This window comes from Lithobates pipiens, unplaced genomic scaffold, assembly GCF_037356315.1.
Source record: "Lithobates pipiens isolate NorthernLeopardFrog02 unplaced genomic scaffold, aLitPip1_a1.2 Scaffold_19, whole genome shotgun sequence".
NCBI lineage: Eukaryota > Metazoa > Chordata > Amphibia > Anura > Ranidae > Lithobates > Lithobates pipiens.
In genome coordinates this window covers 391827931-391842929 of record NW_027507764.1, presented here as the reverse complement: position 1 = coordinate 391842929, position 14999 = coordinate 391827931, and positions in this window count along the sequence as shown.

Here is a 14999-nt window from a genome sequence, read left to right as displayed (position 1 = left end):
CAACTATCCCCTCCTACCTTTGCAACTTACCTCAAACATACGCACCCCCCCCCTTGCTTTTAGTTGACGCCATGTCACAGGCAGACAGTGAGGACTTTGCCTCAGCCCTGCCATCACCCTTTACGGGCTCAGCAAGCGGCGGTTTACAGTCTCACAAGAGCTTGGACCAATAAAAAAAACAAAAAAACAAAAAACAAAAAAAATAAACTCATAGCAGAACGGTGTCGCAGGAGTAAATCCTACCCTGCTGCAGCCAGGAAACCAAGCCTTTAGGCTACTGTTTCCACCGCCAGTGGCAGCCCTTCCAGGCACCACTTCAGTCTATCTTCTTTGCGACTACTCAGCTGCACTCCTGGGTAACCACACTGTCAACAGCAGTCGCCGAAGTCCAAGCAGAGTGACAGCCCTGGAGGTACGCCCAGCCGTGCCCCTACCAGCTCCAGTCACCACCGTCATTCCCGTATCTTCACTTACAGATACACCCAACTTCTGCACCATCGTCTTCCCTGCACACCTTGTCCTAGCAGGGCATCTAGGAGGACATCTTGGATGACAACGACGTTAACTTAACATCCCTCCTCATAGCAGTACACAACTTGGCTTAGAACAAATCATATATTCGCGGGGAGATGTCTCCGTCATCCTGAAGGCCAAAGATCCTTTACTTAATCGCAAGCTCACTGTCACAGAGTTTGTACTGGCCTTGGGGACAGTCAGAGACATGCTAGGCAGAGTAACACCAACAGGAGGGTAGAATTGGACCCGTATCTGCATTCAGCAGGTCACAAGTACGCAGGGTGCCCATCCTTTGACTATCACCGCTCATTTTCAGCCAAGGCAGCAGCCAGACTCAAGGGGATCTTTTACCTCCCATCTTTTAGTGTTTCTCTTCCAGGCAAAGACCCTGACTAAATCCTTAAATTAAGATGTGCCAGCTCTAGCAGATCTGCCCATGGGAGTCGAATTTCTCACAAATTGGAATGACATGCCAATGTGTATTCCCTCAGCATCTCTCTCTTCATCTCAGGTAGTCATGGTCACCACAGGTCCTCGCCTCAATTTTGGCCAACTTGGGTTTATAGGGCCATGGCCGTCAGAAATCCTCTTGATTCCTGGGTTCAGTTAGTCCTCCTCTTTGTTCGACCTCTACCCCATTGTCACAGCAGCTCAAGTCTGGTGCAACAACTGGGCAGGGACAAACAGTGACGTTCGCCACAGACAACCAAGCCACAGCCAGTATTATGAATAAAGGAGGTCCTAGTAGCCTGCCATCGTGGCCTTCCTGCGCAGGCTGGTGCCACTATCCCCACAACACCAATCTAACGTCCTATGCGTCCACATCCCAGACAAATGCAATAATCTGGCTTGCTTCGTTATTTTGCAGGAACCTGGAACCGACCCGACCATGTCTCTTATCCCACACTGGTCGTAGCTAACCTCGGATTCAAACAACACTTTCATGACGCTACCTGCCTTATTAATCTTTCACTATCTCACAACACCCTGAAGGCCTACCGTGCAGCCTAGAGGTTCTATGTCAGGTTACTAGCCTCAAACCCCAGAGCAATACCAAGAGTTCTCCATCATATCCTGGTCTTCATATTATGCCACCACACACAGTTGGCATTGTCACACAATACCTTAGACCCCACTCAGCTGACATCCAGTATTTCATCCCCTTATAAAATCCTAACAAACCGTCTTGTTTTCCGCCCATATGGTCAAGACCATGTTGTGTGGTATTCACAGGCAATGACCCCAAATCAGTATCAAATGGCTACCCGTCACCAGCGCCATTTTCCGAGACGTGTCTTTTATCCTGTCACATTCCCCTTTGGCTAAATTCAGCCTGGCCGTTCAAGCAGCCATCTACCTGGCTTTCTACAGCTTCTTACGCCCCAGTGAATACTGTCACCATCCCAGTTGTAAAGTGTTACGTAGACGCCACCTCACACGCCATCAGACTTACTTCATCTTTCTCCTCAAAACACAATAGTCCGGTCCAGGGGTTGACATCAAACCGTTCCAAACTCTCAAAGCCTGGTGCCCCGTGTCCATCCTAGATCAATTTTTGGCCCATATGTTTGATCCCTCGCAGGACAGCCCATTACTACCGTTCCCGATTAGTACCCCAGGCAGCAACCAGTTCATTAGTCACGTCAGGTTCCTTTTGAGCAAATTAGGCCAGGACCTTGGTCATTTTCTTGGACATTCTTTCGCATTGGAGCAGCATCAGCAGCCTCACGAAACGGGGTCCCAGTCCACGCGATCAAAGATGGGCAGGCGGGAATCCACCTGCTTTACTCGATACATCTCCAATCCACAAGTGGAAATGTCCTGAGCCTTCAGCAACTTTGCCCCGTAGTGTCTTGTTGTACATAAATTAATAATTACCTCCCTAAACCAAGTCTTTTGCGGCCTTCTCTTGGCATATCGCCCAGCAGACCAGGGCTTACCGCCCAGCTCACCAGGGCTTACCTTACAGCAGACCAAGGGCACAATTCAGGTCTATTTTATGTTGTTAGTCTTGTGACGTTTATGTGTTCTTTCATATCTCTTACAGCGGAGGGCTCCGACCATAAATAAGAGGGCCAGTATGGTGGCCCGTAATTATGGGAGGAGCCCGGAGGGTATATAATCAGACCACCCACATTGGTCTGTGTCGGTTCCAGTGCAAGGTACCCACCCACCCATTTCCCTTCTCAGAGTACTTCACTTAAAACACGTTTCTCTACAGAAACATCCATTTACTTTCTTAAGGTATGCGGCCTTCTCTTGGCATATCGCCCAGCAGACCAGGGCTCACTGCCCAGCTCACCAGGGCTTACCTTACAGCAGACCAAGGGCACAATTCAGGTCTATTTTATGTTGTTAGTCTTGTGACGTGTTTATGTGTTCTTTCATATCTCTTACAGCGGAGGGCTCCGACCATAAATATATATATATGTATATATATATATATGTGTGTATATATATATTCGTGCAAATGCTTAGTATCGGCATTGGTATCGGAGCAACCCTACTTTTGAAATATCAGAATTTTATTTGCCATCTAACACGGGCTCTATTATTTGTGGAGTTTTTAGAGGCACTAGTAAAATGGATCCAAGCACTATCAACACAATTGCCAAGAGTGATTGTGCTCTCTACAATTTTGTGTGCTAGAGGGAGGGATAAAATGTGGAGGATTCATGGACCAGATGATCTTAGTCTACTGACTCCCCAATAAGATCTTTCTGTGAACTACAGAACACTCAGCCTATGTAATAGAAATGAGGAGGGGGAGGTGTTTGATAGTCCTATACACCTTTCTGTTCTAGGGTGCCAAGACTTCTTCTCTATAGAAAACAGAACAGTGAATTGCTATCCTTGGTCAGGAAGCAGATAACCATGTAAAAATAAAATGAACAGCTCCAGCCCCCCCCCCTCCCCCCAAAAGAATTGAGAACTGTTGCAGCCACAATATCTTATTTGATCATTTAAATTGTGTAATCATGTGCAAGCAAATATGTAGTGTAGCGATGACACTTTGGACAAAGTGTCTGTCATGTACAAATTTAGTTTTTGCCTCAGAGCAGTAAAGCGGTTCTGAGGGTTAATTGTGTAGGTTTAACTTGACATCAGTTTGGCTGGGCTGTGTTAGAATTCTGCCTGGTCATGTGTACAGTTAGGTGCACATGAAAGGCTCAGAACCAGGCCTGGTTGGACGTTTTAGGTATCAGCTTTCCCGGAGCCAATCAGTGGGTGTGCCTGGCCCCACTGAGGAGTCTGGGGAAGGGTACTTAAGATGTTGAAATCACTGTTCATGGTTCATTCGTAAGACCATAGCGGTCTGTTCCTGATTCTGGACCGGGGCAGCCCCTCGAGGGGACCCGGTCACGGGAGTGTATGTCGCTCCACAACACGCTTCAGTTGGCTAACCCCAATAGACCCGCCTGGTCTGGGGTAAAAATCTGTTCCCGAGTCTCGGAACCGGCTGGTCCGAGGCGCAGTAACTGAGGGAGGATTCAAGGCGTCCGGGTGTGCTCTCAGCTTGGAGGGGCACCGCAGCCCGTGTAAGTGACCGGGGGAGGACTCTTTGGAGGAGGGCCAACAAGCTGGCATCCTAAGAAGTGCCTGGTTGTGAAGGACAATGACGAAGCCACGCTTTTTCTAGTCCTGCCAAGGAGACGGAGAACGTTCCAGGTACTGAGGAAAAGGTTCCTGTTCACTTCTGTTACAAGCTACTCAAGGTCCAAGATTTCACAAGTTCTGGATCAAAGTGCTGACTGCCATAATCTCTGGCTAGAGATTTGTTCAGCTTTGAAGCGCCCAGCTGCGAGTGGCTACTCTCTGGGTGGCATTAGAGACTTTCCAATATTAGCAGTTTAAGGTGCCTGAGTTTCTTCACCCTTGCCCTCTGTTCCCATACGAGACTGTGTTTGTTGGATGTTACCCCTGCAAATAAAAACCTTTTCTAAAGGACTTTTATGGTGTCAGCATCCAAAGTTGTTGGGTACTAACTCTGGGAACCCCTAGACGTGGAAGAACCAGCCAAGCGGAGGTAACCGGTAAGCCCAAAAGTTAAGGCCGCCCTGCTAAGGGTTATGGCCGCTACAGTAGCATGTCACAATTGTTTGACACATAATTACAACAAAGCAACCACATACATCAATTAGATGCATTCCCCTAGGTTTACAGAATAGCTGCAAAATAAAATGACATGAACCCAGAAACATTTTCATAAAGGAGCTTTATTTAAAGAGTGCACAAACCTAATGAAAGTCTTTCCTTTGCTCCTTTTTGGTAGGTTACATATGCTGATGAGAGAGTATTGTTCATATTTGTTTAATAATTGCCAAATAAATACCTGTTGATCTTGCTGAAAAATAATACCCTGTCCTTTTGTCCAGTTAATTCATGTGGGTAAAACTAAGAGTCTTGAACTATAAAATAGGACATCCTGTAGTTTACCAAAACACAATTAAGCAGGGATGAAAACTTCAGACATGTACAGTAAAATGAACAAAGCACATCTCTGTATAGTGTGTGCTAGTCTGAATCCAAAGCACCAGGTCTGGTTCCTGTCTGATCTCTGATCCCTCTGCTATTTGCATGAGTCACTGAAAAGATTCTAAGCCAAACACAACAACTTTGAGGGAGATGGCCCATCCTGTTCCCTACAACACACAGCAGGTGACTCATGGCCTCAGTTTTGTGTGTTTTCCTATGAGCCTTTATATGGGGGTGTGTGTCCCTCCCCACCACTCCACAATCAGATATCAGGGAACTCTGTGCTCTAGCTCTGCAGTATGTGTGATTTCAAATCCCTGAACCTGAGAGTTGTTGTGTAAAATGTGTATTTTAACCACTTGCTTACTGGGCACTTAAACACCCTTCCTGCCCAGACCAATTTTCAGCTTTCGGTGCTCTCACACTTTGAATGACAATTACTCAGTCATGCAACACTGTACCCAAATGAATTTTTTGTCCTTTTTTCCCCACAAATAGAGCTTTCTTTTGGTGGTATTTGATCACCTCTGGGGTTTTTATTTTTTGCGCTATAAATGAAAAAAGACCGAAAATTTTGAAAAAAAACACATATTTCTTTGTTTCTGTGACAGAATTATGCAAATTATTAATTTTTCTTCATAAATTTTGGCCACAATTTATACTGCTACATATCTTTGGTAAAAATAACCCAAATTAGTGGATATTATTTGGTCTTTGTGAAAGTTAGAGAGTCTACAAGCTGTGGTGCGAATCGCACAAAATTGATCACATCTGATGTACTGGTGGCCTATCTTGCTTCTTGTGACCCGAACAAGTCAGGAAAGTACAAATACCCCCCAAATGACCCCTTTTTGGAAAGTAGACATTCCAAGGTATTTAGTAAGAGGCATAGTGAGCTTTTTGATGTTGTCATTTTTTTCCCACAATTCTTTGCAAAATTTAGATTTTTCATTTTTTTTTTCTCCACAAAATTGTCATTGTAATAGGTTATTTCTCTCACGTGGCATGTGTATACCACAAATGACACCCCCAAAAAATTCTGCTACTCCTCCTGAGTATTACAATACCACATGTGTGGGACTTTTTCACAGCCTGGCCACATAGAGAGGCCCAACATGCAGGTAGCGCCATCATGTGTTCTAGGAACATAAATTACACATCTAACTTGTTGACTATTTATTACACTTTTGAAGCACCAGGACAATGACACGTGACACTGATGACAGATGGCACTGATACGTGGCAATGATGACACTTATGTGGCACTGATGACACGTGGCACTGATGACAGATGGCACTAATATGTGGCACTGATGACAGATGGCACTAATATGTGGCACTGATGGCACGTGGCACTTATACATGGCACTGATGACACGTGGCACTAATACGTGGCACTGAAGACACATGGCACTAATACGTGGCACTGATGACAGATGGCACTAATACGTGGCACTAATACGTGCCACCGATGACAGATGGCACTAATACATGGCACCGATGACGCGTGACACTGATGACAGATGGCACTGATAAGTGGCATTGATGACACGTGACACTGACAACAGATGGCACGTGACACTGACAGGTGGCACTGATGACAAATGGCACTGATACGTGGCACTGATGACAGATGGCACTATGTGGCACTGATGACAGATGGCACTTATACGTGGCACTGATGACAGATGGCACTGGGGACAAATGGCACTGGGGGCAGGTGGCACTGGGGCAGGTGGCACTGGGAGCAGGTGGCACTGGGGGCAGGTAGCACTGGGGGCAGGTAGCACTCGGGTGGATGGCACTGGGGGCAGGTAGCACTGGGGTGGATGGCACTGGGGGCAGGTAGCACTGGGGTGGATGGCACTGGGGTGGATGGCACTGGAGCGGATGGCACTGGGGTGGATGGCACTGCTGGGGGAGGATGGCACTGCTGGGGGAGGATGGCACTTTTTTTTTTTACTTTTTATCAACTCCAGGCAGAACGGCTGCCGCTGCAGCCGTTCATCTCTCCCCTCTCACACTGTCTGTGTGAGGAGGGAGAGCGGCGCTGAGAGATGATCTCATATGTTTACATATGAGATCATCTCCCATTGGACATGCCGATCACGCTGTAAACGGCCGCTATGATTGGCCGTTTACAGCGATCTGTGTTTGCCTGTCCCCGGGGGACACAGCGAACACAGAACTTCCGCGATGCGCGCCCGCGGCGGCGCGCATTGCGGAAGTAAACATTAGGACGTCCAGGGACGGCCTCCCGGACGAACGTGCCTGCTCTACGGCCGTCATTCGGCTATAGGGCGGCCGCGAGGGGGTTAATAAAAGTGCAGTGTTGCTGATTTATATTGATATTCATCCCGCCCCTTATGATGCCACGTCCCGGGGCTGACTAATAAATTACTTTAAAAACCTGTATTGTGTTTTTTTTATTGACACTTTTTTTTTCCCCAGGTGAATGGATATTATTACAGGGGCTCCCAGATTCCGATAAGCCCCCCATTCGCAGACCCCGACAACCAATGGCCAGGGTTGTCGGGAAGAGGCCCTTGTCCTCATCAACATGGGGACAATGTGCTTTGGGGTGGGGGGCCTCAGGGTGCCCCCCTTCCCCAAAGCACTCACCCCCCATGTTGAGGGCATGCGGCCTGGTACGGTTCAGAAGGGGGGACACTCGCCCATCCCCACCCCCTTTCCTGGTCGGCCAGGCTGCGTGCTCGGATAAGGGTCTGGTATGGATTTTGGGGGGACCCCCACTCCGTTTTTTCAACGTAGGGGTTTCCCTTAAAATCCATAGCAGACCTAAGGGCCTGGTATGCTCTTGGAGGGGGAACCCATGCCGATTTGTTTTTATTTAAAATTTGGTGCGGAGTTCCCCCCTCGAGAGCTGATTATTCTGTGATTGGCCACGGCCAAAGTCACCTGGCCTGGGGGTGACTTAAAGTTGTGTTGTAAATTGCCCCAAGTTGAAGTTGGGCTGTTATTCATACACAAAAAAAGAAAATGGTGTCCCCGGAGTGGGGCTTTTTACCAGCAGAGTTTAACCTGTACAGTATAAATAACATTGACATGTAGAAAGTAGACTAATATTGTAAATGTTTATTAATAAAAAAGAGGATAAAATAAGTGACGCAGTGGTCAAAGACTGGGCTCCACTAGATAGGTAAAAGTGTATGGTATTACATGTAAAAACAGAAATACACATATACATATAATTGTGATGCTTGAAGCATAGTATCAATACAATAAGAGATATATGCGTATAGATAGTAAAAGCCCTTTACGCGTTTCGACCCTCCCAGGGGTCTTCTTCAGAAGGTTACTATCTATTATGAAAAAAAGAAAAAAGAAAAAAGAAGAAAACAAGCATAAATATATATCACAATACATGATGCACTGTGTTGTACTAAAAATAATCTGCTGTAGGCAGAGTATATATCAAAACATTTGTAAGATTACACAGTTAGCAATCAAGTGATACATATTATAACAATAGATACCTATATTGATCACAAAGGAAATCCTCTTTTAAAAGACCGGACAGGATTCCGTGCATTCTCCCATAATCTTCATGGATGTGCCGACCTTATGTGGATGGAAAAAGATGGCTGGCTCTACCCAAAACGGGGGAAGAGCAAGGAAAATGGATCCAAAGGGTAAAAAGCTTGCAAGGGATCACATCCCTATTACCACCTCCAAAACACAATAATGGAGGAAGGTATGGGTATGGGTGAACGGGATTAGGAGAGAGGGCGGCCTACAGAGAAGGAAAGGATATAAGACATATGTATATATATATGTATATATAGAGAGGGGCCCTATTTAGAAACTATCACCTCTGTATGGAGAGATAGAACATGCCCGCATGCAGTGTCAATAATATACACACGTCGAGGATACACGTATGTCAAGTGAATCCTGCCATTTCAGGGTGGGATATTTCACTCAGTTAGAGTGTGAGCAGATGCCCAAAAGAAAAATGCCCAAAAGAAAGACCAACGCCAGACCGAAACACCATATGCAAAAAAGATGGGAAAGGGGAGGGGACAAAGGACGAGAGAGGAAAAGAAAAAGAAAAAGAAAGTGAAAAAGGGGTGAAGTGACTACAAACTGGTGCCAACAAAACTGAACAAACAGTGAACATGACTAAAGAAAAAAGTGAATAGGAAAAGAAAGTGGAATGGTGTAACAGCTTCAGAATATCCCAGCGTGACCACAGTGGTGCTGGGATAAAACAATGTATATATACCTGTAGCCAATTTCCAATGGGTCCACATTGGACAACAGGGCCAAAAGGAAAACACTCAAATAATTAGTGGTAAAAGGGCTTGAAAGTGGTGACCTTTAGAATACAGCCCTTCACATTAGTATGTTTCCATGGGGCGAGAGAGGTCTTGAGTCTGCAAGTAGACAAGAGATAGTCTTATACTCCTGCCAACAGAACTGTATATAGTGCAATAGGAAAAGTGGAACAGCATAGGGTAAAAGAACCCAGGGACTTACCCAATTGCGTGAAAAACGATGTGCGTGTGCTCCTGTGGGTGAGGAAATGATGTGCAGTGTGAAAGGGTGGGGTATAAATAGCCCAAGTTGGGTTGATAGGTCAATCAAAGTCTCCACCCGTTAACCCATAACCACTATTGGTCGCCTGAGAGACGACCGGATGTGGTCCCCTCGGCATTCCGGAAATGACTCTCCTGATAGAGCAGGAGAGTGCACGGTAGCGTCGCACCAGCGTGACATGGGTGCGTCGCGTCGCACGCGTAGAACGCGCGTGCGCGGCGAGGCCACCGGTCCGATACCGTTCGGAATGCCGCCGACCAGAAATTGTCGTCCCGGGTAGACGGGCAGCGCTCACCCGTTCGTACCCCGGGACCTAATGGGGAGAGGCATGCGCGCGCCACTGCCACCCCCCTCTTCTGGTCGTGAAGCCATACCCCATTGGTCCATCCAATCGGCATAGATAAGGACGAGAGGTAACCTCACATGGCACCATCCAGTGGAAAAAATGGGAAAGTGCAACCGGACCCTCCGTCGTACAGCATAAGGGATAGTAAATCCAAAAAAGTATATTTTAATAACAACATGTCACAAATAAAGGATAACAATGAATAAACATAAATGAAGAACATTTCATAATGAGCATGTAATCTACAGGTAAACTGGGCACACAAAAGGAGAACTACTGGCTGCCCCAGGGTGTAAGAGATTGTTACGAGATTGGGCCAGTGCTCGATTGTACGCCTTACGCAGACATACCCGACTATAGCCACAGGCTAGAAGTCTTGTCTGTAATTGGGCAGCTTCGGCCCTAAAAAGGGCATCATCCGAAAAGTTCCTGCGCAGCCGCAGGTACTGGCCATAGGGTATAAACTTCTTAAGATTTATTGGATGGAAGCTGTCTGCATAAAGTGTAGTGTTCCCGGCAGTATCCTTACGATACAAGGATTATTATCAATGTATCTCTCAAAGGATTTTATGTGCCAGAAAAGTCCCTTTTTAGGGCCGAAGCTGCCCAATTACAGACAAGACTTCTAGCCTGTGGCTATAGTCGGGTATGTCTGCGTAAGGCGTACAATCGAGCACTGGCCCAATCTCGTAACAATCTCTTACACCCTGGGGCAGCCAGTAGTTCTCCTTTTGTGTGCCCAGTTTACCTGTAGATTACATGCTCATTATGAAATGTTCTTCATTTATGTTTATTCATTGTTATCCTTTATTTGTGACATGTTGTTATTAAAATATACTTTTTTGGATTTACTATCCCTTATGCTGTACGACGGAGGGTCCGGTTGCACTTTCCCATTTTTTCCACTGGATGGTGCCATGTGAGGTTACCTCTCGTCCTTATCTATGCCGATTGGATGGACCAATGGGGTATGGCTTCACGACCAGAAGAGGGGGGTGGCAGTGGCGCGCGCATGCCTCTCCCCATTAGGTCCCGGGGTACGAACGGGTGAGCGCTGCCCGTCTACCCGGGACGACAATTTCTGGTCGGCGGCATTCCGAACGGTAACGGACCGGTGGCCTCGCCGCGCACGCGCGTTCTACGCGTGCGACGCGACGCACCCATGTCACGCTGGTGCGACGCTACCGTGCACTCTCCTGCTCTATCAGGAGAGTCATTTCCGGAATGCCGAGGGGACCACATCCGGTCGTCTCTCAGGCGACCAATAGTGGTTATGGGTTAACGGGTGGAGACTTTGATTGACCTATCAACCCAACTTGGGCTATTTATACCCCACCCTTTCACACTGCACATCATTTCCTCACCCACAGGAGCACACGCACATCGTTTTTCACGCAATTGGGTAAGTCCCTGGGTTCTTTTACCCTATGCTGTTCCACTTTTCCTATTGCACTATATACAGTTCTGTTGGCAGGAGTATAAGACTATCTCTTGTCTACTTGCAGACTCAAGACCTCTCTCGCCCCATGGAAACATACTAATGTGAAGGGCTGTATTCTAAAGGTCACCACTTTCAAGCCCTTTTACCACTAATTATTTGAGTGTTTTCCTTTTGGCCCTGTTGTCCAATGTGGACCCATTGGAAATTGGCTACAGGTATATATACATTGTTTTATCCCAGCACCACTGTGGTCACGCTGGGATATTCTGAAGCTGTTACACCATTCCACTTTCTTTTCCTATTCACTTTTTTCTTTAGTCATGTTCACTGTTTGTTCAGTTTTGTTGGCACCAGTTTGTAGTCACTTCACCCCTTTTTCACTTTCTTTTTCTTTTTCTTTTCCTCTCTCGTCCTTTGTCCCCTCCCCTTTCCCATCTTTTTTGCATATGGTGTTTCGGTCTGGCGTTGGTCTTTCTTTTGGGCATTTTTCTTTTGGGCATCTGCTCACACTCTAACTGAGTGAAATATCCCACCCTGAAATGGCAGGATTCACTTGACATACGTGTATCCTCGACGTGTGTATATTATTGACACTGCATGCGGGCATGTTCTATCTCTCCATACAGAGGTGATAGTTTCTAAATAGGGCCCCTCTCTATATATACATATATATATACATATGTCTTATATCCTTTCCTTCTCTGTAGGTCGCCCTCTCTCCTAATCCCGTTCACCCATACCCATACCTTCCTCCATTATTGTGTTTTGGAGGTGGTAATAGGGATGTGATCCCTTGCAAGCTTTTTACCCTTTGGATCCATTTTCCTTGCTCTTCCCCCGTTTTGGGTAGAGCCAGCCATCTTTTTCCATCCACATAAGGTCGGCACATCCATGAAGATTATGGGAGAATGCACGGAATCCTGTCCGGTCTTTTAAAAGAGGATTTCCTTTGTGATCAATATAGGTATCTATTGTTATAATATGTATCACTTGATTGCTAACTGTGTAATCTTACAAATGTTTTGATATATACTCTGCCTACAGCAGATTATTTTTAGTACAACACAGTGCATCATGTATTGTGATATATATTTATGCTTGTTTTCTTCTTTTTTCTTTTTTCTTTTTTTCATAATAGATAGTAACCTTCTGAAGAAGACCCCTGGGAGGGTCGAAACGCGTAAAGGGCTTTTACTATCTATACGCATATATCTCTTATTGTATTGATACTATGCTTCAAGCATCACAATTATATGTATATGTGTATTTCTGTTTTTACATGTAATACCATACACTTTTACCTATCTAGTGGAGCCCAGTCTTTGACCACTGCGTCACTTATTTTATCCTCTTTTTTATTAATAAACATTTACAATATTAGTCTACTTTCTACATGTCAATGTTATTTATACTGTACAGGTTAAACTCTGCTGGTAAAAAGCCCCACTCCGGGGACACCATTTTCTTTTTTTGTTTATAACATACCAGGGGTGATCAGCGCCCTCTGACCCCAATTTCGGGGGTGTTACCGTTCTTTCTGTCTAGTTCTTTAAACCCGGGTGGTTAAACACCCTTCCCCATTCGGTAACGCAAGAGGTCTGGGACTTGAGCTCTACTTGGTATATTCGTATTTGGTATAATTCCTCATCGCTGCCTGTTTTTTCGTTTGTTGATAATATGAATAGCTTCCAGGGTGATGATTGGAACCATTTAATGTCCAGTTATGAGATTGAATTTGAAAATGGTGATCGAGTGGAAACGGAGATCTCCACTCTTTTGTCAAAATTCACCAAAGTGCTAGAGAAGAAGTCGGCACTTTTCTGGCACATAAAATCCTTTGAGAGATACATTGATAATAATCCTTGTATCGTAAGGATACTGCCGGGAACACTACACTTTATGCAGACAGCTTCCATCCAATAAATCTTAAGAAGTTTATACCCTATGGCCAGTACCTGCGGCTGCGCAGGAACTTTTCGGATGATGCCCTTTTTAGGGCCGAAGCTGCCCAATTACAGACAAGACTTCTAGCCTGTGGCTATAGTCGGGTATGTCTGCGTAAGGCGTACAATCGAGCACTGGCCCAATCTCGTAACAATCTCTTACACCCTGGGGCAGCCAGTAGTTCTCCTTTTGTGTGCCCAGTTTACCTGTAGATTACATGCTCATTATGAAATGTTCTTCATTTATGTTTATTCATTGTTATCCTTTATTTGTGACATGTTGTTATTAAAATATACTTTTTTGGATTTACTATCCCTTATGCTGTACGACGGAGGGTCCGGTTGCACTTTCCCATTTTTTCCACTGGATGGTGCCATGTGAGGTTACCTCTCGTCCTTATCTATGCCGATTGGATGGACCAATGGGGTATGGCTTCACGACCAGAAGAGGGGGGTGGCAGTGGCGCGCGCATGCCTCTCCCCATTAGGTCCCGGGGTACGAACGGGTGAGCGCTGCCCGTCTACCCGGGACGACAATTTCTGGTCGGCGGCATTCCGAACGGTATCGGACCGGTGGCCTCGCCGCGCACGCGCGTTCTACGCGTGCGACGCGACGCACCCATGTCACGCTGGTGCGACGCTACCGTGCACTCTCCTGCTCTATCAGGAGAGTCATTTCCGGAATGCCGAGGGGACCACATCCGGTCGTCTCTCAGGCGACCAATAGTGGTTATGGGTTAACGGGTGGAGACTTTGATTGACCTATCAACCCAACTTGGGCTATTTATACCCCACCCTTTCACACTGCACATCATTTCCTCACCCACAGGAGCACACGCACATCGTTTTTCACGCAATTGGGTAAGTCCCTGGGTTCTTTTACCCTATGCTGTTCCACTTTTCCTATTGCACTATATACAGTTCTGTTGGCAGGAGTATAAGACTATCTCTTGTCTACTTGCAGACTCAAGACCTCTCTCGCCCCATGGAAACATACTAATGTGAAGGGCTGTATTCTAAAGGTCACCACTTTCAAGCCCTTTTACCACTAATTATTTGAGTGTTTTCCTTTTGGCCCTGTTGTCCAATGTGGACCCATTGGAAATTGGCTACAGGTATATATACATTGTTTTATCCCAGCACCACTGTGGTCACGCTGGGATATTCTGAAGCTGTTACACCATTCCACTTTCTTTTCCTATTCACTTTTTTCTTTAGTCATGTTCACTGTTTGTTCAGTTTTGTTGGCACCAGTTTGTAGTCACTTCACCCCTTTTTCACTTTCTTTTTCTTTTTCTTTTCCTCTCTCGTCCTTTGTCCCCTCCCCTTTCCCATCTTTTTTGCATATGGTGTTTCGGTCTGGCGTTGGTCTTTCTTTTGGGCATTTTTCTTTTGGGCATCTGCTCACACTCTAACTGAGTGAAATATCCCACCCTGAAATGGCAGGATTCACTTGACATACGTGTATCCTCGACGTGTGTATATTATTGACACTGCATGCGGGCATGTTCTATCTCTCCATACAGAGGTGATAGTTTCTAAATAGGGCCCCTCTCTATATATACATATATATATACATATGTCTTATATCCTTTCCTTCTCTGTAGGTCGCCCTCTCTCCTAATCCCGTTCACCCATACCCATACCTTCCTCCATTATTGTGTTTTGGAGGTGGTAATAGGGATGTGATCCCTTGCAAGCTTTTTACCCTTTGGAT